Consider the following 24,733-nt stretch of genomic DNA (forward strand, 5'->3'; position numbering starts at 1 on the left):
AACTAGAAAAAAGTGACAATGAAAACACGACGATCCAAAACCTATGGGATGCAGCAAAAGCAGTTCTAAGAGGGAAGTTTATAGCTATACAGGCCTACCTCAGGAAACAAGAAAAATCTCAAAAAAACAATCCAACCTTACACCTAAAGGAACTAGAGAAATAAGAACAAACAAAACCCAAAGTTAGCAGAAGGAAAGAGAACATAAAGATCAGAGCAGAAATAAATGAAATAGAAACAAATAAAACAATAGCAAAGATCAATAAAACTAAAAGCTGGTTCTTTGAGAAGATAAACAAAATTGATAAACCATTAGCCAGTCTCACCAAGAAAAAGAGGGAGAGGACTCAAATCAATAAAATTAGAAATGAAAAAGGAGAAGTTACAAAAGAGACTGCAGAAATACCAACCATCCAAAGAGACTACTACAAGCAACTCTATGCCAGTAAAATGGACAACCTGGAAGAAATGGACAAATTCTTAGAAAAGTATAACCTTCCAAGACTGAACCAGGAAGAAATAGAAAATATGAACAGACCAATCACAAGTAATGAAATTAAAACTGTGATTAAAAATCTTCCAACAAACAAAAGTCCAGGACAGATGGCTTCACAGGTGAATTCTATCAAACATTTAGAGAAGAGCTAACACCCATCCTTCTCAAACTCTTCCAAAAAATTGCAGAGGAAGAACACTCCCAAACTCATTCTATGAGGCCACCGTCACCCTGATACCAAAAACAGACAAAGATACTACAAAAAAGAAAATTACAGACCAATATCACTGATGAAATTAGATGCAAAAATCCTCAACAAAATAATATCAAACAGAATCCAACAACACATTAAAAGGATCATACACCATGATCAAGTGGGATTTATCCCAGGTATGCAACGATTCTTCAATATATGCAAATCAATCAATGTGATGCACCATATTAACTAATTGAAGAAGAAAAAGCATATGATCATCTCAATAGATGCAGAAAAAGCTTTTGAGAAAATTCAACATCAATTTATGATAAAAGCTCTCCAGAAAGTGGGCATAGAGGGAAACTACCTCTATATAATAGGGGCCATATGTGACAAACCCACAGCAAACTTCATTCTCAATGGTGAAAAACTGAAAGCATTTCCTCTAAAATCAGGAAGAAGACAAGGATGTCCCCGCTCCCCACTCTTATTCAAAATAGTTTTGGAAGTCCTAGCCACAGCAATCAGAGAAGAGAAAGAAATAAAAGGCATACAAATCAGAAGTGAAGAAGTAAAACTGTCACTGTTCACAGGTGACATGCTACTATACATAGAGAATCCTAAAGATGCCACCAGAAAATTACTAGAGATAAACATGAATTCGGTAAAGTTGCAGGACACAAAATTAATGCACAGAAATCTCTTCTGTTCCTATAGACTAATGATGAAGAATCTGGAAGAGAAATTAAGGAAACACTCCCATTTACCATTACAACAAAAAGAATAAAATACCTAGAAATAAACTTACCTAAGGACACAAAAGACGTGTATGCAGAAAACTGTAAGATACTGATGAAAGAAATTAAACGTGATACAAATAGATGGAGAGATATACCATGTTTTTCGACTGCAAGAATGAATATTGAGCAAATGACTATACTACCCAAAGCAATCCACAGATTTAATGCAATCCCTATCAAACTACCAATGGCATTTTTTACGGAACTAGAACAAAAAAATCTTAAAATTTGTATGGAGACACAAAAGACCTCGAATATCCAAAGCAGTCTTGAGGGAAAAAAACGGAGCTGGAAGAATCAGACTCCCTGACTTCAGACTATACTACAAAGCTACAGTGATCAAGACAATATGGTACTAGCACAAAAACAGAAAAATAGATCAATAGAACAAGATAGAAAGCCCAGAGATAAAACCATGCACCTATGGTCAACTAATCTATGACAAAGTAGGCAAGGATATACAATGGAGAAAAGGCAGTCTCTTCCATAAGTGGTGCTGGGAAAACTGGACAGCTACATGTAAAAGAATGAAAGTAGAACACTCCCTAACACCACACACAAAAATAAACTCAAAATGGATTAGAGACCTAGATGTAAGACCAGACACTATAAAACTCTTAGAGGAAAACATAGGAAGAACACTCTTTGACATAAATCACAGCAAGATCTTTTTTGATCCACCTCCTAGAGTAATGGAAATAAAACCAAAAATAAATGGGACCTAATGAAACTTCTAAGCTTTTGCACAGCAAAGAAAACCATAAACAAGACAAAAAGACAACGCTCAGAATGGGAGAAAATATTTGCAAACGAATCAGTGGACAAAGGATTAATCTCCAAAATATATAAACAGCTCATGCAGCTCAATATTACAGAAACAAACAACTGAATCAAAAAATGGGTAGAACACCTAAATAGACATTTCTCCAAAGTTGATATACAGATGGCCTAGAAGCACATGAAAAGTGGCTCAATATCACTAATTATTAGAGAAATGCAAATCAAAACTACAATGAGATATCACCTCACACCAGTTAGAATGGGCATCATCAGAAAATCTGCAAACAACCAATGCTGGAGAGGGTGTGGAGAAAAAGGAACCCTCTTGCTGTTGGTGGGAGTGTAACTTGATACAGCCACTATGGAGAACAGTATGGAGGTTCTTTAGGAAACTAAAAATAGAATTACCATATGATCCAGCAATCCCACTACTGGGCATATACCCAGAGAAAACCATAATTCAAAAAGACACATGCACCCCAACGTTCATGGCAGCACTATTTACAATAGCCAGGTCATGGAAGCAACCTGAATGCCCATTGAGAGACGAATGGATAAAGAAGATGTGGTACATATATATAATGGAATATTACTCAGCCATAAAATGGAACGAAATTGGGTCGTTTGTTGGGATGTGTATGGATCTAGAGACTGTCACACAGAGTGAAGTCAGAAGGAGAAAAACAAATATCGTATACTAATGCATATATGTGGAACCTAGAAAAATGGTACAGATGAACCGGTTTGCACGGCAGAAATTGAGACATAGAACAAACGTATGGACAGCAAGGGGGGAATTCCGTGGGGCAGTGGTGGTGTGTGTGATGAATTGGGCGATTGGGATTGACATGTATACACTGATGTATATAAAATTGATGACTACTAAGAACCTGCTGTATAAAAAAATAAATAAAATTGAAAAATTAAAAGAAAAATGGAAAGGAAATAGGAAAGATTTCCAGAGAAGCAAAGAGTTAACTTGGAAGCCTAGGGGGAAAATAAAATGCAGGGTTTAATAGAGAACGACTTAGAAAAATGTTAGCGAGCTGAAAAGCAAATAGACGTAGGTAAGACATATAAAATATTTCATAAACTCTATTCTTGACAGTTAGTAATCTGGGCTCTTATATCTACTTTTCTATTTGAAGAGTAGGCTAGCTTAAAGTATGATGGTTTTATTATCAAACTCTGTATTATTCATTACTTTGTTGAAATATTTGTTAATGTTAATATTAGTTAATGTGGAACTTTTGTTGACCTTGTCTTTTATCACTGTGAGTTGGACTCAATCACGGTTACATATGCCTGTACTCTTTGGTTAAAAGTGACCAAAACTCAAAATAGATTAATTAAAAACGAACTTATTGGCCCAAGTAAGTCAAAACTCTATTTTTATTTATTTATTTTTAATGAATATTTATTGAAGTATAGTTGATTTACAATGTTGTGTTAGTTTCTGCTGTACAACAAAGCAAATCAGTTATACATACACATATATCCGCTCTTTCTTAGATTCTTTTCCCATATAGGTCATTACAGAGTATTGAGTAGAGTTACCTGTGCTATGCAGTGGGTCCTTGATGGTTAACTATTTTTTTTGTTTGTTTGTTTGCGGTACACGGGCCTCTCACTGTTGTGGCCTCTCCTGTTGTGGAGCACAGGCTCTGGATGCGCAGGCTCAGCGGCCATGGTTCACGGGCTCAGCCGCTCTGCGGCATGTGGGATCTTCCCGGACCAGGGCACGAACCTGTGTCTCCTGCATCGGCAGGCGGACTCTCAACCACTGTGCCACCAGGGAAGCCCAACTATTTTTTTTCTTAAACATCTTTATGGGAGTGTAATTGCTTTACAATGGTGTGTTAGTTTCTGCTTTATAACAAAGTGAATCAGCTATACATATACATATATCCCCATATCTCCTCCCTCATGTGTCTCCCTCCCACCCTCCATATCCCACCACTCTAGGTGGTCATAAGCACCGAGCTGATCTCCCTGCGCTATGTGGCTGCCTGCTACTAGCTCTCGGTTTCACATTTGGTAGTGTATATATGTCCATGCCAGTCTCTCACTTTGTCTCACCTTACACTTCCCCCTCCCCATGTCCTCAGGTCCTTTCTTTACGTCTTCATCTTCATTCCTGTCCTGCCCATAGGTTTTTCAGAACCAATTTTCTTTCTTAGATTCCATATGTATGTGTTTACATACGGTATTTGTTTTTCTCTTTCTGACTTACTTCACTCTGTATGACAGACTCTCGGTCCATCCACCTCACTACAAATAACTCAGTTTCGTTTCTTTTTATGGCTGAGTGATATTGCATTGTATATATGTGCCACATCTTCTTTTTCCATTCATCTGTTGATGGACACTTAGGTTGCTTCCATGTCCTGGCTATTGTAAATAGAGCTGCAAGGAACATTTTGGTACATGACTCTTTTTGAATTATGGTTTTCTCAGGGTATATGCCCAATAGTGGGATTGCTGGGTAGTATGGTAGTTCTATTTTTACTTTTCTAAGGAACCTCTGTACTGTTATCCATAGTGGCTGTATCAAGTTACATTCCCACCAACAGTGCAAGAGGGTTCCCTATTCTCCACACCCTCTCCAGCATTTATGGCTTTTAGATTTTTTGATGATGGCCATTCTGAATGGTGTGAGGTGATACCTCACTGTAGTTTTATTTGCATTCCTCTAATGATTAGTGATGTTGAACATCCTTTCATGTGTTTGTGACCATCTGTATATCTTCTTTGAAGAAATGTCTATTTTGGTCTTCTGACCATTTTTGTATTTGGTTGTTTGTTTTTTTGATATTGAGCTGCATGTGCTCCTTGTAAATTTTGCAGATTAATCCTTTGTCAGTTGCTTCATTTGCTAATATTTACTCCCATTCTGAGGGTTGCATTTTCATCTTGTTTATGGTTTCCTTTGCTGTGCAAAAGCTTTTAAGTGTCATTAGGTCACATTTCTTTATGTTTTTCTTTCCATTTCTCTAGGAGGTGGGTCTAAAAGGATCGTGCTGTGATTTATGTCATACAGTGTTTTCCCTATATTTTTCACTATGAGTTTTATCGTGTCTGGACTTATATTTTGGTCTTTAATCCATTTTGAGCTTATTTTTGTGTATGGTGTTAGGGAATGTTCTAATTTCATTCTTTTACATGTAGCTGTCCAGTTTTCCTAGCACCACTTACTGAAGAGGCTATCTTTTCTGCATTGTATATTCTTGCCTCCTTTATCAAAAATAAGGTGACCATATGTGCATGGGTTTATTGTGGGGCTTTCTATCCTGTTACATTGATCTATATTTCTGTTTTTGTGCTAGTACCATACTGACTTGATTACTGTAGCTTTGTAGTATAGTCTAAAGTCAGGGAGTCTGATTCCTTGAAGCTCCGTTTTTCTTTCTCAAGATTGCTTTGGCTATTCAGGGTCTTTTGTGTTTCCATACACATTGTGAAATTCTTTGTTCTAGTTCTGTGAAAAATGCCATTGGTAGTTTGATAGGGATTGCATTAAATCTGTGGATTGCTTTGGGTAGTATAGTCATTTGCTCAATATTCATTCTTGCAGTCGAAAAACATGGTATATCTCTCCATCTATTTGTATCACGTTTAATTTCTTTCATCAGTATCTTACAGTTTTCTGCATACACGTCTTTTGTGTCCTTAGGTAAGTTTATTTCTAGGTATTTTATTCTTTTTGTTGTAATGGTAAATGGGAGTGTTTCATTAATTTCTCTTTCATATTTTTCATCATTAGTCTATAGGAATGGAAGAGATTCCTGTGCATTAATTTTGTATCCTGCTACTTTAACCAAATTCATTAATTAGCTCTAGTATTTTTCTGGTAGCATCTTTTGGATTCTCCATGTATAGTATCATGTCATCTGCAAAGAGTGACAGCTTTACTTCTATTCCAATTTGGATTCCTTTAATTTCTTTTTCTTCTCTGATTTCTTTGACTGAAAGTTCCAAAAATATGTTGAATAATAATTGTGAGAGTGGACAACCTTGTCTTCTTCCTGATCTCAGAGGAAATGGTTTCAGTTTATCACCACTGAGAACGATGTTGGCTGTCCGATTGTCATAGATGACCTTTTTTATGTTGAGGTAAGTTCCCTCTGTGACTACTTTCTGGAGGGTTTTTATCATAAATGGATGTTGAATTTTCTCAAAAGCTTTTTCTGCATTTATTTAGATAATTTTATGGTTTTTCTCCTTCAACTTGTTAATATGGTTTAATCACATCGATTGCTTTGCATATATTGAAGAATTCTTGCATTCCTAAGATAAACCCCACTTGATCATGGTGTGTGATCCTCTTAATGTGCTGTTGGATTCTGTTGGCTCGTATTTTGTTGAGGATTTTTGCATCTATGTTCATCAGTGATATTGCCCTGTAGTTTTCTTTCTTTGTGACATCATTGTCTGGTTTTGGTATCAGGGCGATGGTGGCCTCATAGAATGAGTTTGGGAGTGTTCCTCCCTCTGCTATATTTTGGAAGAGTCTGAGAAGGATAGGTGTTAGTTCTTCTCTAAATGTTTGATAGAATTCGCCTGTGAAGCCATCTGGTCCTGGAATTTTTTTTGTTGGAAGATTTTTAATCCCATCTTCAGTTTCAGTGCTTGTGAGTGGTCTGTTCATATTCTCTATTTCGTCCTGGTTGTGTCTCAGAAGGTTGTGCATTTCTAAGAATTTGTCCATTTCTTCCAGGTTGTTCATTTTATTGGCACAGAGTTGCTTGTAGCAATCTCTCATGATCCTTTGTATTTCTGCAGTGTCAGTTGTTTCTTCTTTTTCATTTCTAATCTGTTGATTTGAGTTTTCTCCCTTTTTTGCTTAATGCATCTGGCTAATGGTTTATCAGTTTTGCTTATCTTCTCAAGAACCAGCTTTTAGTTTTATTGATCTTTGCTATTGTTTTCTTCATTTCTTTTTCATTTTTTTCTGATCTGATCTTTATGATGTCTTTCCTTCTGCTAACTTTGGGGTTTTTTTGTTTTCCTTTCTTTAATTAATTTAGGTGTAAGGGTAGGTTGTTTATTTGAGATGTTTCTTGTTTCCTGAGGTAGGATTGTATTGCTGTAAACTTCCCTCTTAGAACTGCTTTTTCTGCATCCCATAGGTTTTGGGTCATTGTGTTTTCATTGTCATTTTTTTCTAGGTATTTTTTAATTTCCCCTTGATTTCTTCAGTGATCTCTTGGTTTTTTAGTAGTGTATTGTTTAGCCTCCATGTGTTTATATTTTTTACAAATTTTTTCCTGTAGTTGATATCTAGTCTCGTGAGTTGTCATCAGAAAAGATACTTGATAATCATATCAGTTTTCTTAAATTTGCTAAGGCTTGATTTGTGACCCAAGATATGATCTATCCTGGAGAATGTTCCATGAACACTTGAGGAGAACGTGTATTCTGTTGTTCTTGAATGGAATGTCCAATAAATATCAGTTAAGTCCATCTTGTTTAATGTATCATTTAAAGCTTGTGTTTCCGTCTTTGGATGAGCTGTCCATTGGTGAAAGTGTGGTGTTAATGTCCCCTAGTATGATTGTGTTACTGTCGATTTCCCCTTTTTTGGCTGTTAGCATTTGCCTTTTGAATTGAGGTGCTCCTATGTTGGGTCCATAAATATTTACATTTGTTATATCTTTTGTTTGGATTGATCCCGTGATCATTATGTAGTGTCCTTCTTTGTCTCTTGTAATAGACTGTATTTTAAAGTCTATTTTGTCTGTTATGAGATTTGCTACTCCAGCTTTCTTTTGATTTCCATGTGCATGGAATATCTTTTTCCATCCCCTTACTTTCAGTCTGTATGTTTCCCTAGGTCTGAAGTGGGTGTCTTGTATACAGTATATATACGGGTCTTGTTTTTGTATCTATTCAGCCAGTCTTGTCTTTTCATTGTAGTATTTAATCCATTTACATTTAAGATACTTATCAATATGTTTGTTCCTATGACAATTTTCTTAATTGTTTGAGGTTTGTTTTTGTAGGTCTTTTCCTTTTCTTGTGTTTCCTGCCTAGAGAAGTTCCTTTAGCATTTGTTGTAAAGCTGGTTTGGTGGTGCTGAATTCTCTTAGTTTTTGCTTGTGTGTAAAGGTTTTAATTTCTCCCTCGAAGCTGAATGAGATCCTTGCTGGGCAGAGTATTCTTGGCTGTAGGTTTTTCCCATTCATCACTTTAAATATGTCCTGCCCCTCCCTTCTGGCTTGCAGAATTTCTGCTGAAAGGTCAGCTGTTACCCTTATGGGGATTCCCCTGTATGTTATTTGTTGTTCTTCCCTTGCTGCTTTTAGTATTTTTTTCTTTGTATTTAATTTTTTTATAGTTTGATTAATATATGTCTTGACGTGTTTCTCCTTGGGTTTATCCTGTATGGGACTGTCTGCGCTTCCTGAACTTGATTGACTATTTCCTTTCCCATATTAAGGAAGTTTTCAACTGTAATTTGTTCAAATATTTTCTCAGATTCATTCTTTTTCTCTTATTCTTCTGGGACCTCTATAATTCAAATGTTAGTACATTTAATGTTGTCCCAGTCATCTCTGAGACTGTCCTCAATTCTTTTCTTTCTTTCTTCTTTATCCTGCTGTGTGGTAGTTATTTCCACTATTTTATCTTGCAGGTCACTTTTCCATTCTTCTGCCTCAGTTATTGTGCTATTGATTCCCCTAGAGAATTTTTAATTTCATTTTTGGTGTTGTTCATCACTGTTTGTTTGCTCTTTAGTTCTTCTGGGTCCTTGTTAAATGTTTCTTGTATTTTCTCAATTCTTTTACCAAGATTTTGGATTATCTTTACTATCATTACTCTGAATTCTTTTTCAGGTAGACTGCCTATTTCCTCTTCATTTTTTGGTCTGGTGAGTTTTTACCTTGCTCCTTCATCTGCTGTGTTTTTCTGTCTTCTCATTATGCTTAACTTACTGTGTTTGGGGTTTCCTTTTTGCAGGCTGCAGGTTCATAGTTCCCATTGTTTTTGGTGTCTGCCCCCAGTGGCTAAGGTTGGTTCAGTGAGCTGTGTAGGTTTCCTTGTGGAGGGGACTGGTGCCTGTGTTCTGTTGGATGAGGCTGGATCTTGTGTTTCTGGTGGGCAGGGCTGTGTCCAGTGGTGTGTTTTGGGGTGTCTGTGACCTTGTTATGATTTTAGGCAGCCTTTCTGCTAATGGATGGGGTTGTGTTCCTGTCTTGCTAGTTGTTTGGCATAGGGTGTCCAGCACTGTAGCTTGCTGGTCGTTGAGTGTAGCTGGGTCTTAGCATTAAGATGGAGGTCTCTGGGAGAGCTCCCACCGATTGATATTACATGGGTCAGGAGGTTTCTGGTGGACCAGTGTCCTGAACTCGGCTCTCCCACCTCAGAGGCACAGACCTGACACCCGGCCAGAGCACCACAACCCAGTCAGCCACATGACTCAGAAGAAAAGGGAGAAAAAAAGAAAGAAAGAAGGAAAACAAATAAATAAACTAAATAAATAAAATATAGTTATTGAAGTAAAAAATAAAAAAATTTAAAGATAAAAACAATTTTAAAGTGTTAAAAAAGGAAAAAATATCACACAAAGAAGTATACACATACACAGTCACAAAAAGAGAAAAAGGAAAAATATATGTATATATATATATAAACATAAAGGAAGAGACTAACCAAATCAATAAACATATCAATGATAATAAACTAAATAGTAAAGTAAGTTAAACATAAAACCAGAAACAAATTAGATGCAGAAAGCAAACCCCAAGTCTATAGTTGCTCCCAAAGTCCACCTCCTCAATTTGGGATGATTCGTTGTCTCTTCAGGTATTGCAGAGATGCAGGGTACATCAAGTTGATTGAGGAGATTTAATCTGCTGCTCCTGAGGCTGCTGGGAGAGATTTCCCTTTCTCTTCTTTGTTCGCACAGCTCCTGGTGTTCTGCTTTGGGTTTGGCCCCGCCTCTGCATGTAGGTCACCTGAGAGCGTTTCTGCTTTGCTCAGACAGGACAGTGTTAAAGGAGCAGCTGATTAGTGGGCTTTGGCTCACTGAGCCTTGGGGGAGGGAGGGATACGGATGCAGGGCGAGCCTGCGGCGGCAGAGGCTGGCGTGACGTTGCACCAGCCTGAGGCACGCTATGTGTTCTTCTGGGGAAGTTGTCCCTGGATCACGGGACCCTCGCAGTGGTGGACTGCACAGGCTCCCGGGAATGGAGGTGTGGATGGTGACCTGTGCTCGCACACAGGCTTCTTGGTGGCTGTAGCAGCAGCCTTAGTGTCTCATGCCTGTCTCTGGTGTCCATGCTGATAGCCGTGGATTGCGCCCGTTTCTGGAGTTCGTTTAGGTGGTGCTCTGAATCCCCTCTCCTCACGCATGCTGAAACAATGATCTCTTGCCTCTTAGGCAGCTCCAGACTTTTTCTTGGACTACCTCCCGGCTAGCTGTGGCACACTATCCCCCTTCAGGCTGTGTTCACCCAGTCCTCTCCCTGGGGTCTGACCTCCGAAGCCTGAGCCTTAGCTCCCAGCCCCCATGTGCCCCGGCGGGTGAGCAGAGGAGCCTCTCGGACTGGTGAGCGCTGGTCAGCACCGATCCTCTGTGCGGGAATCTCTCCGCTTTGCCCTCCCCACTACTGTTGCTGTGCTCTTCTCCGCGGCTTCGTAGTTTCCCCACCCCCACCCCCCATCTCCGCCTGCTTAGGGGCTTCCTAGTGTGTGGAAAGTTTTCCTCCTACACAGCTCCCTCCCACTGGTGCAGGTCCCGTCCCTATTCTTTTGTCTCTGTTTTCCCTTTTTTCTTTTGCCCTACCCAGGTACATGGGGAGTTTCTTGCCTTTTGGGAAGTCTGAGGTCTTCTGCCAGCATTCAGTAGGTGTTCTGTAGGAGTTGTTCCACATGCAGATGTATTTCTGATGTATTTGTTGGAAGGAAGGTGATCTCCACGTGTTACTCCTCCGCCATGTTGAAGGTCTCTCTCCAAAAGTCTATTTTTAGATATAATTCATCACTGGTTGCATCTAGGTACTTACAATGTTAGTGGAATACTCTCTAAATTTATCTCACACTTATACAATACCTGAGATGAGAGCTATTTGGAATCAATTTAGACACCTCATTATTGATTTTTATACAGTACTCATATTTTAATACTTTTTTAATGCCTAAGTTTGCAAGGAAAAACCTTGACTTGCTGCTACTTTCACTTGAACTGGAAACGTGTTCTTCATAGAAAGGATAGAAAGGTACACACTCTCTTCTATGCAATTGACAGAAATGTATTTTCTTAAGTTTGGAGACAACTGAATTGATTATGTAATCAATAGTAAGAAAAATGACTTCAGAGCGGCTATTCCATAACCAAGGCATATTTTGGTTTTTGGTACCTGTCTTCCAATAATTTACTGCTTTGTATCCAGCAATTGACATGTAGTTTGGAACATGCACTTTGATCTTTTACTATTATATATTTGTGTGTGCTTTACTGGAGAATACATACATACACAGATATACCCTTTTTTACAAATCAGGAAGTATTACTAAAATGAGCTGCACATATTTTCTAGACTAATTTTCTTGTTGCCATCGTTTTTTGCTACACTATCTATGCACTCCTTTGATGGTATGATTTCCTCTGGAAATCCCTGTGGAGACCCTTTCAGGAATTCTTTTATATCCTATCTCTGTGCAGAGGAAGAAAGACCTTCTATTAAATTAGGCGTTTGTGTGTGTATCATTTTAATTTTCTTTCTCTCTTTTGTAAAGTGGTGTCCGTTCTACCCCCTGCCTAACCTATTAACTCCTGCTTGGTTTTGGTTTAAGCCACAGCACAGAATACGTGCACTAGAAACTTATTAGGGAGAATGACCTCAAACTCAGTACTGCTCAGTGTCTCAAAATCTTTGTGGAAATAAATAATATTTACAAAGGATTTTCTGAAAATCAAGTAGTCCATCCATTTTTCTTGCTCAGAGTTTCTTAACTTTGGATAAGGGAAGATCTAAGAGCACCTTAAAATTGCACATAAATTCTATGCATATGAATTTTAATGGGCTGTCTGTTATTTTCACCAGGTATTCAAAATGGTCTATAACTAAGAATTGGTTAAGAATCATCTCAGTTCATATTTTCAAAGCTATATTTGGATTAATACAAAAGACCGGAAGGCTACAGCCTACATACCTGGACTTCAGTTTTCCAGAACTACTGCATATGATTAATTATCCCTAAGTCAACTGTTAAAATTATATATATATTTTAAAAACAATAACAGAAACATACCACTTTGTCTAGTGAAGGTATTTATCTTTAGTGTCCGTGTAAGCAATGAATGTTCTTCTTTGAGAAACTGGCCTATCTTCATATTTTGGAATCTATGCCTCAAAGAACCATTTGTGTTTCCTCTGGCTTTACTATTATAGTGTACTGCCAAATTAGAGGCTCAATGTTAGCTACTGTACTCCAGGGCATGAATTTTTATAACTCTTGAATTTATTCTGTTGTCTTTACCATTATTTACCTTTGCCACAAATTCTTTACTTTTTTGATAAGCATTTTGTTGTAGTACGTATTTTTATAAGTTGCCCTAAATCATTTCCAAAATCACTGAGTGTACAAGTACAGATGAATAAATAAATAATAGTGACTGAGGCAGCACATAAATCTTTTTGTTTATTTCATATATTTTTTTCACATGGTCCACAGTTTTAAATTGCTTTCAGAAATGGCTTCTTTAATAACATACTTTTGGGGGGAAGCGGGGGAGTGCGATGAATTTTGGGAGATTGGGATTGACATATATATGCTACTATGTATAAAATAGATAACTAATGAGAACCTACTGTATAGCACAGGGAACTCTACTCACTGCTCTGTGGTGACCTAAATGGGAAGGAAATCCAAAAAAGAGGGCATATATGTATATGTATAGCTGATTTACTTTGATGTACTGCAGAAACTAACACAACATTGTAAAACAACTATACTCCAAAAAAATTAATTAAAAAAACACATACTTTTGTAGTTTTTGTTGTAAATATTTATTATTAAAGTTTAAAACCTACTAATGTATCCTTAATAAAGGAAGAAGAGCTAAGGGGCCAACAACGAAAAATGAATCCAAAGTATTTTAACCTGAATGGTAAAGGAGGGAAGCTCTTTTTTCTGCCTTAAGGTATAAAAACATTTTTTAGGCATCATTGCTTTAGGTAGATGTACTATTTTGCAGTCACTTGTTCAAAAGATCTAACAAAATTGAGTATATTTTCAGAAAATGTCTACTCTGTCTTCTTATAAACATAAGACATACATACATACACAGATATACCCTTTTTTACAAATCAGGAAGTATTACTAAAATGAGCTGCACATATTCTGCTTTGGGATGTATTTTAGTGCACACTAGTGTACTTTTGTGTATGTGTGTGTGTGTGTGTGTGTGTGTATAACTAAACTTTGTCTTTTAGTGAAATTGAAGTTATTTATATAGTCCCTGTTTTGCTTTCTTTTAGTTTTAAACTTGCATTTGTAAAAAGTTAGCAATACGTATTGCTTCTTTGTTGCTGTTTGTCAAAAATGGGCTGCTGACTACTGTATTATTGTATTGTGGTAGGGTGTACTGATGAATGGAAAACGAGTAAAAAAGGGAATTGATTTTTATTCTTATGTTCTGAGTAGGACTCCCCAGTCTACAATGCCATCTATAGAATTATCATTTGAACGTACATTTAGTGGATAAGGTAAAAGCCCAAGCCTAAGACACAGCATATCTAATAAGCAAACCCTAAAGATCAGCTGTAAACCATTTCTTCCCAGCTACATATTAATTGTGCTATAATGGAAACACTGAGGGTTAGCTTAGAGAAAAGAATGGGAAATCCTATTCCCATTATATAAAACTTTACCAGTGACAGGTTAGGTAAAATTTTTAAAGCAGCATAAAATGCATGTGTTTTAACCTCAACAAAAGGTACTATAACTCTCCTCTTTGAGTAGTCTGTATGCCCAAGCATATGCCATGTCCTCAGATAAGCTGAAGAGGTTTCCTTCATCATATATCTTATCCCAGTGTAGGCCTAGGCTAAGTTCTGTGCCTGGTACATGGTAAATGCTCAGTAAATACTTATAATATTGAATATTTGACACTGTTAGGAAAAAGAAAGGCCATGCACAGTGAGCGTGTGACTCAGAAACAGCTGTCTGGGAAGAAAAATGAAGTGCCCAGGTTGCCAAAAACCAAGTCTGCTGGAATAAAAGGAAATGTCTGTGTGGTAGCTCCTAGTCAAAGAGCTGATATGCATTGCTCCCTTTCACAGCATGGCTGATTTAGCACTGTGCTACAAGATGTGGTCATTGCTCTACTCAGCTTTTCCTAGAAACATCAGAGCTTGGCTGACCCTTATAGAAGGAAAAGGAAATGTGAACATCACTTCCTTCACAAGTTTGCAGTGAACTGCTAAAGTATAAAGACTTCACTCTTAATACACAAAGAGAAAAATTTGCGATAGTTTTTTTAAGGACTGCTAACATAGCCCGAGGGACAGACTCTACAAGTAGTCATCAAGTAGTCAGGGAAAAGTGGAACAAGGACACTTAAGACTGAAGACTTCAGTTAGTTTGAGAGTGAATATTTGAAGGAGGAGCTACTAGGAGCTACATTCTTTCTACCTTAGGAGAAACTAGGTGTTATTGTGTAAAGTAGTCTCTAAAATAAAATAAGAACTATAGAAGTATACATTTAGGGATACGGAATCAAATCAAAGAAGGTAAAGTATGCTTCTAGGTTCTTCTACTAACCCTCTTTGAGAGTGTTTGGCAATTAATCCCTTTGATTAATTTCTTCATGTCTCTGAATTACTACTTTACCTGTCAGGATTTAGCCTGAGAAGTAGAATCACTATGAGTGATGTAGAATAGAGATTTATTATAGAGGCTTTCACTTCACACAGTTGTTCCTGGTGCAGAAGTCTGTACAAGGCTGTTGCCTCTGCATCTTGTACCAGGTCTCAAGTCTCAAAAGGTCAGGTTAGTCCAGCAGTCTGAGAGAAAAGCTGAATGTGTAGCAGGGAAGAACTGAGAAATTTGGAACCTAAGAGGACAAACTGCAGCCCATGAGCCCAAATGGAGACCCAGATCTGTCTTTTATTGCTTCCAAATCTATAGTGCACGTAACCTGTAAGATAAGCTGGTGCCATTTGCCATAGAACTGAATACAAATCTTAAAGTTCATGGTTAGCCTGAAGTTCTTCAATAATAGCATTTTATCAGCTTACTTCCACCCTCCCCCCACACACTCTTCAACTCTCTACAGAGCATTAAAAAATGCCCTAAAAGGTTTTTTAAAAGGCTACTAAATCTTCATCTGAAATTGATCCACAATTATCTACAAGAAGCAGAATCCTTTCTGAGGGTACTTTCAGACTAAATTGGTTTCCCAAGAGGATGATTCTCAATACAATGAAATGGAATCTTTCTCTTGCATTTTTAGGATCTATGTGCAGCAGTGGTAACATTAAAAAAAAGGGTCACTGGTCATATGAAAAAGATGACTCTCCCCATCCCTGCTCCTTCAGAATTCGTGCTATATTTTCTAGCTATTTCTACAAAGGCCATGTCTAACAGATTAATCTCTGACAAATGAAGACCATCCATTCATAGTCATCTGGAAGACCTGTGTTGCACTACTATGCTGTTCAGGAATTTAGTGCCAGCTAACACAATGACTGGTTGACCAATGTAGTTTTGATGAGTACAGTAGTAATACGGTTTTTATTCTCCCTCTAAGGAGGAATGTTGGAGTCTGGCTCTTTAAAAATAACCAGGTTAGAATGAAGCAGCCATATGGTTGATTACAATGATGCTTTTCATTTTAGTTCAGTTTTGATTAAGTTAGAATCTGATACTGTAAGTGCTCCCATATAACAACAGAACAAAGTTTAGGCATTTCAGTCTTAGCATTTCATGTTTGTATATAAATGTTGAAATTCTAAAGATAATATGAAGGATCAAGCATTATATACCTTTAAACTTCTTGATATTTAAAAAGTTTTTCATATTTACATAATTCCTTACTGTAGTACTTACGTTTTTCATATTTATATAATGCCTTACTATACTATTTACTCCAAAATGATTTGAAGTTTGGTGAGAAATTGAGGAAAAGAAATTAACATGTAAATATTATTCCTTAAGAAAGGAAGTTATAAGACAGTTTATCTAATGCAGGTGAAACTGGAATTAAGCAATATATCTCTAGATGTTCACATTTTTAGGTTCAGTTCACATTAATAAGGATATTAAATAAAGAGATTCTTTGGTCACATAAAAGCTGATTTTCACTCTCCTTTCTTGCTAAGAACCAATGTTGTCTTTCGTAGTAATTTATTGTCTTTTCTTTGGTAATGTCTTCTCATAATATAAGAGATGTAGAAATCAAAAAGAAGGGGGAATCAAAGGAATATGAGATCTATGTACATTGCTGCAATGATTTTTAATTTGTTCAAATGTTTTTGTATGAAGCTTGCAAAAAACATTTTTCTAAATCGTGAATGCCAGAATAAAGTGCATCAACTTGCTACAGTTGTTTTAGATAGAAAAAGTTGTTATCATTAATTTTAAAGTTTGTATTGAAAAGTTGACTTCTGAAAACCATTGAATTATGTGCAAATCTTGAAATATAAATGTTATACTATTTTTGTGAGTGTCATAATATCACAATATTATGCCCATAGGTCTATCACATAGTATCAGGTGTTGATGTTGAATTACTCACTATATAATTTCATTTTTAGATATTGAACATAATTTAATTTTCTAATTAGTATTTTTTTAAAGGAGTATAATCTTTTATTTTTATTATTATTATTTTTTACATCTTTATTGGAGTATAATTGCTTTACAATGGTGTGTTAGTTTCTGCTTTATAACAAATTGAATCAGTTATATATATACATATGTCCCCATATCTCTTCCTTCTTGCATCTCCCTCCCTCCCACCCTCCCTATCCCACCCCTCCAGGTGGTCACAAAGCACCGAGCTGATCTCCCTGTGCCATGCGGCTGCTTCCCACTAGCTATCAACCTTACGTTTGGTAGTGTGTATATGTCCATGCCTCTCTCTCGCTTTGTCACAGCTTACCCTTCCCCCTCCCCATATCCTCAAGTCCATTCTCTAGTAGGTCTGTGTCTTTATTCCTGTCTTACCCCTAGGTTCTTCATGACATTTTTTTTTCTTAAATTCCATATATATGTGTTAGCATACGGTAGATCTGTAAAAAATACAAACACATGGAGGCTAAATAATACACTTCTTAATAATGAAGTGATCACTGAAGAAATCAAAGAGGAAATAAAAACATACCTAGAAACAAATGACAATGGAGACACGACGACCCAAAACCTATGGGATGCAGCAAAAGCAGTTCTAAGAGGGAAGTTTATAGCAATACAAGCCTACCTTAAGAAACAGGAAACATCTCAAATAAACAACCTAACCTTGCACCTAAAGCAATTAGAGAAAGAAGAACAAAAAAAACCCCAAAGTTAGCAGAAGGAAAGAAATCATAAAAATCAGATCAGAAATAAATGAAAAAGAAATGAAGGAAATGATAGCAAAGATTAATAAAACTAAAAGCTGGTTTTTTGAGAAGATAAACAAAATTGATAAACCATTAGCCAGACTCATCAAGAAAAAAAGGGAGAAGACTCTAATTAGTATTTTTATATGAAGCAGAAAAAAATATGAGGGGATTAAGAAAAATTTGAAGAGTTTTCAGTTACATTTAGAAAAATTTTCCCTGAAAGCTTTTCAGTAACTTTGGTACTCCAGGTATCAGGTTTGTCAGTTATGTTTGACTCTGGAGGTTTATTTGAGGAGCCTGTAGAGAATGGTAACCTTGACCCTCCCTGGGAAGCCCTAGTCTGTCAGGCAACCAGTTAGCCTTAGCCTGTAAGTCAGTCAATCAGCTAGTCAGTCAACCAGTTAATTTACATTTACTTGTTACAAGGTAGAACATTTTGGAACCTAAAAGAGAGCAGAAACCATTCTGGGATACTGCACAATCTTAGGCAAAACAGTAGGCTGTACTGTACACAGCACTAGGTCCAAAACTTAGTTCAGCAGGCAATCCATTTTATGATTTTTATCAAGTCTAGTTTTTGATCCATGGACTGTTTAATTAGCGTGTTGGCCTAAATAGCTCCTGTACCTTATAATTCTAGAATTCTATGATTTTTTCTTTATTTGTATCAATCCATAGAATAGTAATTCCCAACAATTTCCCACAGCTTTTCAGTGTACTATGAGCTCTTTTCATTGCAACAACTCAAAATGATATTGAATATCATTTCATTTTGTTAAGTCAACTTTACAAACTGTTTTTAGTGATATCTATCAAGTAGATCATTAAGTCGAATGGTTGGTGGTATAGAATTGGGAACAACTTGCTACAAATAAAAAGTAACATAGGATAATATTAATCCAGTGCTAAAGAAAGGTAATTTCCTTAAGAGGGTGGGTATTAGCCCTGTCATATTAAGATAGTAAACAATTATTAGCACAGCAGCACGATGCTATGTGTGAAAATGTGCATGGTAGAATAACTGTGAATGGTTTTCTAAATAGATACTATGACAACTTGTTATACTTTAGTAGTGATTACTTTATAATTATAATTGCCTTTCAAAAAATGTTGTATTGGGTCTTTTAAACTTTACCAAACAATTCAGGCATTCGTAGGGGCTTTTACAAATATAAGAATTTTAAGATTTACTATAGAAAGTTGGATAATGGAGCTGATACATAGTAAATACACCTCAAATTAGATGGAACTCTCTGAATCCAGTCTTAAAATTAAAAAAAACGTATCTAGAGACAGACCACTTTAAGTCCTCTCTGGCTTAGTGCAGGATGCTTTTCTGAATTTACTGTAAATAGGAATTGTATAAAAAGGAAGGCATGTGTCTACATTTTGTTATGGTACTTAACTTTGAGGAATGTATACTCCAAGTTGCTATGGTGAATAAATATTCAACTTGCAGTCATATTCAAATTTTGAGATTATTTTCTTGATAATTAAATATTTTCCTAACTTAAAAAATTCTTAAAACCAGAACTATTGTTTTTAAAAACATGTGAAGTTACTAATAAGTATGAAAAAATACCTTGGCTCAGAAATGGAAAAATGAAAAGCATGGATCAAATTGCATAGCACCTCTTTGTTAGTTTGACATGAGGCCAGAAGCAAGAGTTTATACTAAACGTTGTTTTTAAAATGCACCCTTTACTGTTATTTGATATTTTCCCCAAGCAAACTAAGATGTGAAATTTAATAATCCTTTATGACAATTTTATAAAAATGGACTGCCATGCTTAATTGATGACGAGCCGCTTCATCTGCCACCTCCAGACATTCGCTGTAAGTTATTGATACAGGGTTCACAGCCTCTATCCATCAGATCTTTGACTGCATCTGTGTCATTAACCTTTGGGTTGATCTGAGAGTGGCATCACCCGACTAACTGGCTGTCATGTCAGCTTGGCAGCTGGGCTTCACATGTTCTCTTTCACTTTGTCTCCCAAGAGCATCTGAACAGATAGGGACAAAGCGATGTAGCCAATTAATTACCTTGTGATTTCTAGATTGTCCAGCTTTTCTCCTGAGATAATGTCAGGAGGAAATAAAATCTAAAATATATGAGTACTTGATGCACTAGAAATATGAGTCAAAAGTCTTTGTGCCGTAGACACCCAGGTTCTGATTTCAGCTCCAAATCTATGTGACTTTTTGTAAGTTACTTAACTTCTCTGGGCCTCATTGGAAATTATTTAGAGGCAGAGACAGTGAATTTTCCTCCAGGATTTATTCTCCTTGTATTAGTTTATAGATAAGTCCTACCTGTTGGGGACAGATCTATCTTTTGGAAGTGTTAAGAACAAAAGGGTATAAAATAAATAAATGAATATGTTGCTAGTTTCCCCTCCCTCAGAGTCTTGGAAGAAGTACATGGGCTCTGAAAGTTATACCACCCTAACTTCACAGTAAATCTGCCTTGACCAATTCTGCCACATACACATAGGTTTTAGTGGGCCTTCTGCTCTCCTAGCTAGAGACATTTCTTAACCTGCCTTACTCTTGAGTGAGATCATCTGACTCAGCTCTGACTCACAGGAGAACACAAATGTTACATGCAACTTTCAGATTCTGTTCTTAAAATAACCCACTTACACCACCCCTCCCCCCCTTTTTTTCTTTTTCCACTGGCTGGAGAAAGCAGTACCAGAGCAATAGTTGGGCTTGGGAAATGGCACCGTCTTGGACTCAAGAGATGGAAGCTCTACCTTGAATCTGGCAGAACCCTCTTGGGATAACACATTCTGGATCACCCTATATATCTAAGTATTCTTTAAGAAAGAAATAAACCTGTATCTTTTTTTTTTTTTTAAGTCAACGTATATTCGGGTCTCTTTGCTAAAGTAGCTTAGTTTAAATCCTAATAAATATAAACACCTACATTCTGATATTTTTATGAGGGTTAAATTATATAAGCCATGTAAAATGCTTGCATGTGGTACTGTGCAAACACTCTCTTTGCAGATGGAATTTTTAAATTATCTAGTTTTGTTTGGACAGACAAGTAATCCTAAAATCTATAGAGAAGTTAAACCTCAGTGTTAATGGTTTTAAAAATCTCTATTTCTTTATCTTAGTAATAAATGTTTCACTGGTTTAGCATTTACAGGGCAAAGGTACTGCCCAGTATCATCCCATACTGTCTTCATATTTATTATCCTTTATGGATATTTTGATGAGTTTATAATGTATATAATAAAGTTTATAGGACATGTAGTAGGTGCTCAACACATGTTAAAATAGTCTACTTCTTCCCTTTCATCACATTCTACATTAGATATAAAATATAATGGCTTTCAAGCTCACAAATATTCACCCATTAGCCTTCGTATTCATTTGAGGAACTGCACCTTCTCCCCACATTCTAACAATATGATAAAAGGGAACTGTTGGGATCTTGCCTCTTTCTTCATAGCCCTTAATGGACTTGTGAATATTTCCCTAGGATTTCTAAAATATTGGTAAGAGAGAGGCACTCTTTCCTGTGGTTCTGCTATTTTAGAAATGTGAAAATTAAAGCTTTCTGTAGTTTTGTCTGCTGTCACACAGCAATAGTTTTGGTAATAATTGATTTAATTGTTCTAAATGGGCAAGACAAGTTTCACTCTAGCTTTTCTTGTAATTCGAGTCCATGAAACAAAATATTTCTCCTTGATTAAGGTGAATTAAGGTGGGTTTCTTTCACTTGCTGTGAAAATAATCCCTGAATAATGAGGAGCCTCTTTGCTTCAGTGCAGTGTCTCCCATGGGCTGTTGCTGGAACAAAGATCACTATGCCTGAATTCTCTGCCAGATTAAGTCGGCAAGTGCCCTGCCTTATACAAAGAGAGTTGTTCTCTAGGACACAATCCTACCCTCAAGGGGTTTACCATAGAGAAGAAATGATATGAACAAAATAAGTAGCTAAATAACAATACAAGCTTTAAGTAACTGTGAAAAGCAATAATAAAAAGAGATATGACAATGTAGCGCAGTGTTATCATGAATATAATTTCCTGTGGAACTTGAGGTTCAGGGCAATAAGCAAAGCAAAGCATATCATAAATCATTAAGAGAATATTTGTTTAAAACTTCTGTGGGATAGTACCTGCAGGCTATGCCTTCCCTTTTTCTGCAGCCTGAATAAGGTAAATAGAATTAGGTCAGCAGCCATGTAACAGAGCAGGACCCTATGGGGTCTTCCCGGGACAGGCCCTTCCCCCATATCCTCTGCTCTAGCTCCTCTCTGTTACCTAGATAACAGTATTTCCTGAGTTGTTTTACAGATGTGAAAATCCCCCACCAAATGGAAGATGTTAACTACTTGATGACCAGGTGCACATAGCCCCAGGCCTCCTGGAGCCTAAGGACTGATACCGTTAACCCCCGTGACACAGATGGCCCTGCAATAAACCTTTCTCTGCTCCAAACAAGGACGTTTTGGTTTGTTTGGCCTCACTGTGTGTCAGGCACATGAACTTGTGCTAACAGCAAAACCATAAAATCTGAAAAGATATGAAGCCTCTAAAGGCTTTTCTCTCCCGCTCCCCACCACCCTCATCACTCCTCCCCTCCCTGAGTATACTGCCTTCTTTAGCTCTCCCTTAAGAGCTAAGCTCTCTCCTTTTCCTTGCAGAAAAGGCTGCGCAAGTCTACGCACTGGCCCAGCAGGATGTAGCACTATGTGCATCCCCAGAAGCATAAAGGTTCTAGAGTTTACTGAATTAACTGTGCTGCATAATATTCAGTGAAATATAATTAAGCCTCACATTTTCTGTAACTCCTTGGTTGTAGTTTTTATTTATCGTTCCAGGCCTTACTGGGAGTGCTGGGGAAATTCTTCTGAACCACAATACATTTGTCTGGGTATTTGTTTGCATACCTGCTCAAAGCCTTTCCACAAGTTCTGAATATTTTTCCTATATGTCAGCTGCTCACCGAGTTTCCCTCATGGGTCACATCTGTAACACCCACTTCTTTTATTCTCTTATAAATGAACTGGTCATCCAAACCACGTTATCGACTGACTTAGAATGTTTATCACCATGATCACGTTGATTAATTTGCTAACCTCAGGGATTAAGCTGTCTTGACTGTTAACAGTGGTTTGAAAAGCAAGAATTTGTCACTTCCTTTGGTTGATACTATGTAGACTGCTTGCCATATGGCCTGGGCACACATGACCTAGTTAAGAGAGGCAGAGCTACATGTTGGCAAAAGAATAGGAGGCCTTGGAGCAGGAACTGTATACTTAGACTGACATGGGTTTAAGCTAGGCCCTACCACTTAGTAGCTGTATCACCCTAATCAAGTTACTTACTATCTTTAATTTCTTTAAGTTTCACCAGTTGTAAGACTAGCAAACACAACTTACAGACTTGTGGAACTTTAGAATGACAACATTCATAAAATATTTACCAGGTCTATAGTGAGCACTCAGTAGTAACCATTAGTTGTGATTGAGATGACAGTGAATATGAATAAGCAACAAGTAAATGTATAAATATGATTCTGTGATACTTTTTATATTGTAAAATTAATTTAGCAAATTAAAGGAACCATTTGGGGGCTTAGTTTGAAAGCTTAGTATTCCTCTAAAGAAAAAAAAATGAGGACAAGATTCATCCTTAGATAATTTTAAACTAAAGTTATTCTAAAATTTAATCCAATAAACAATTACTGGGTTTGGAATAAAGTCATTCTAAAATGTAATCCAGTAAACAGTTATTGGGTGTTGTCTGTGCCAGGAAATATGCAAGCATCAGTAATACAAAATTAAGTATAGTTTAGTGATATAAGCATACTGATTGAGCATGTACATTAGATAACCTGAATGTAAAAGTGAAACAGATAATTGTTCAGACATGAAATAAGTGTGTGATATTTTCTAGTCTGCATAACTGTTTATTTCATTTATACCTTCATATTTTACTAGTTGTGGTTTTTCAACATATAATTGAACTTCTACAGTAGGAAAGGAGAAGCATTTTAATTTCCATCAAGATTTAGTATATGTATTTTTCACTGCAACATCCATGCTCTTACTATTAAACTAGGATAAATAATGTGTAGAATTTATTGTTTGATCATGATTGCTTACCTATGCAAAATAAAAATTGGAAGAAATTTACTTGTGTATAGATAATTAATCTTGCTCAATTGTCTAAAAATAACATCTATATGGATAACTGATTATGGTACTTTCGTTCCTCACTTATTTTCTCATCCTATAAATTTTTATCTTCAACTATTCAGTTATTGGGAGATAACATTTTGTGATTTTAAAAAGGCAGCTAATTTTATGTAAATGTTTTGGTTCTTGATATGTAAAGATGTACAAATACAAAATAAAAGGTTTGATTCTCCCTGTGAAAAATAAGGGAAGAGATGTTCTACCCTCCCTTTTCTTAGATATTTGCTTTAGAAAATTTATAATTGTAAATACTTTCTCAGTCTCTTTGAAATGTATGTAAACCTTTTTAAAGTTAAATAAGTCTTTTGTCAGTTTTACAATTCTGGAATATCTTTCTGTAGGACCTAGGAACCATACCTTTGAAATATAATCATCAAGGAAGGTAGCACCCATATTTCCCAGTTTCTGTGAGAGCCCAACCATGACCAAGTTGCAAAACTACCACCTGTCATAGAGGTAAGAATTTAATTTGCCTTTGGGTAAATCCAGTTAACGAATATAATGGATCATCTCAGGTGAATTTAGAATGAACTGTGTGTGACAATGGTGCTGTCAAGTCCTCTTACTTGAACAATAGTTATTGTTTACCTTGGGAGCATGTATGGAATGGGTTGTGTCTGCTTGGCTGTATAAAAGGGTGAGATTTCTTTCTGCCTTTGAAATCTCTTAGTGAGTTACCTGTAAG

General features: G+C 36.6%; 1 long non-coding RNA gene across 1 annotated transcript in view; it reads left to right on the plus strand.

The window, feature by feature from the left end:
- Nucleotides 1-24,502, plus strand: part of LOC309960520 — a 53,396-nt gene extending 28,894 nt beyond the window's left edge. Inside the window, exon 4 of the long non-coding RNA XR_014326134.1 lies at nucleotides 24,390-24,502. This is a non-coding gene — a long non-coding RNA (uncharacterized lncRNA). The remainder of the gene's footprint in view (nucleotides 1-24,389) is intronic.
- The last annotated feature ends 231 nt before the right edge of the window (nucleotides 24,503-24,733 follow it).

This window comes from Leucopleurus acutus, assembly GCF_964270905.1.
Source record: "Leucopleurus acutus genome assembly, chromosome: 3".
NCBI lineage: Eukaryota > Metazoa > Chordata > Mammalia > Artiodactyla > Delphinidae > Leucopleurus > Leucopleurus acutus.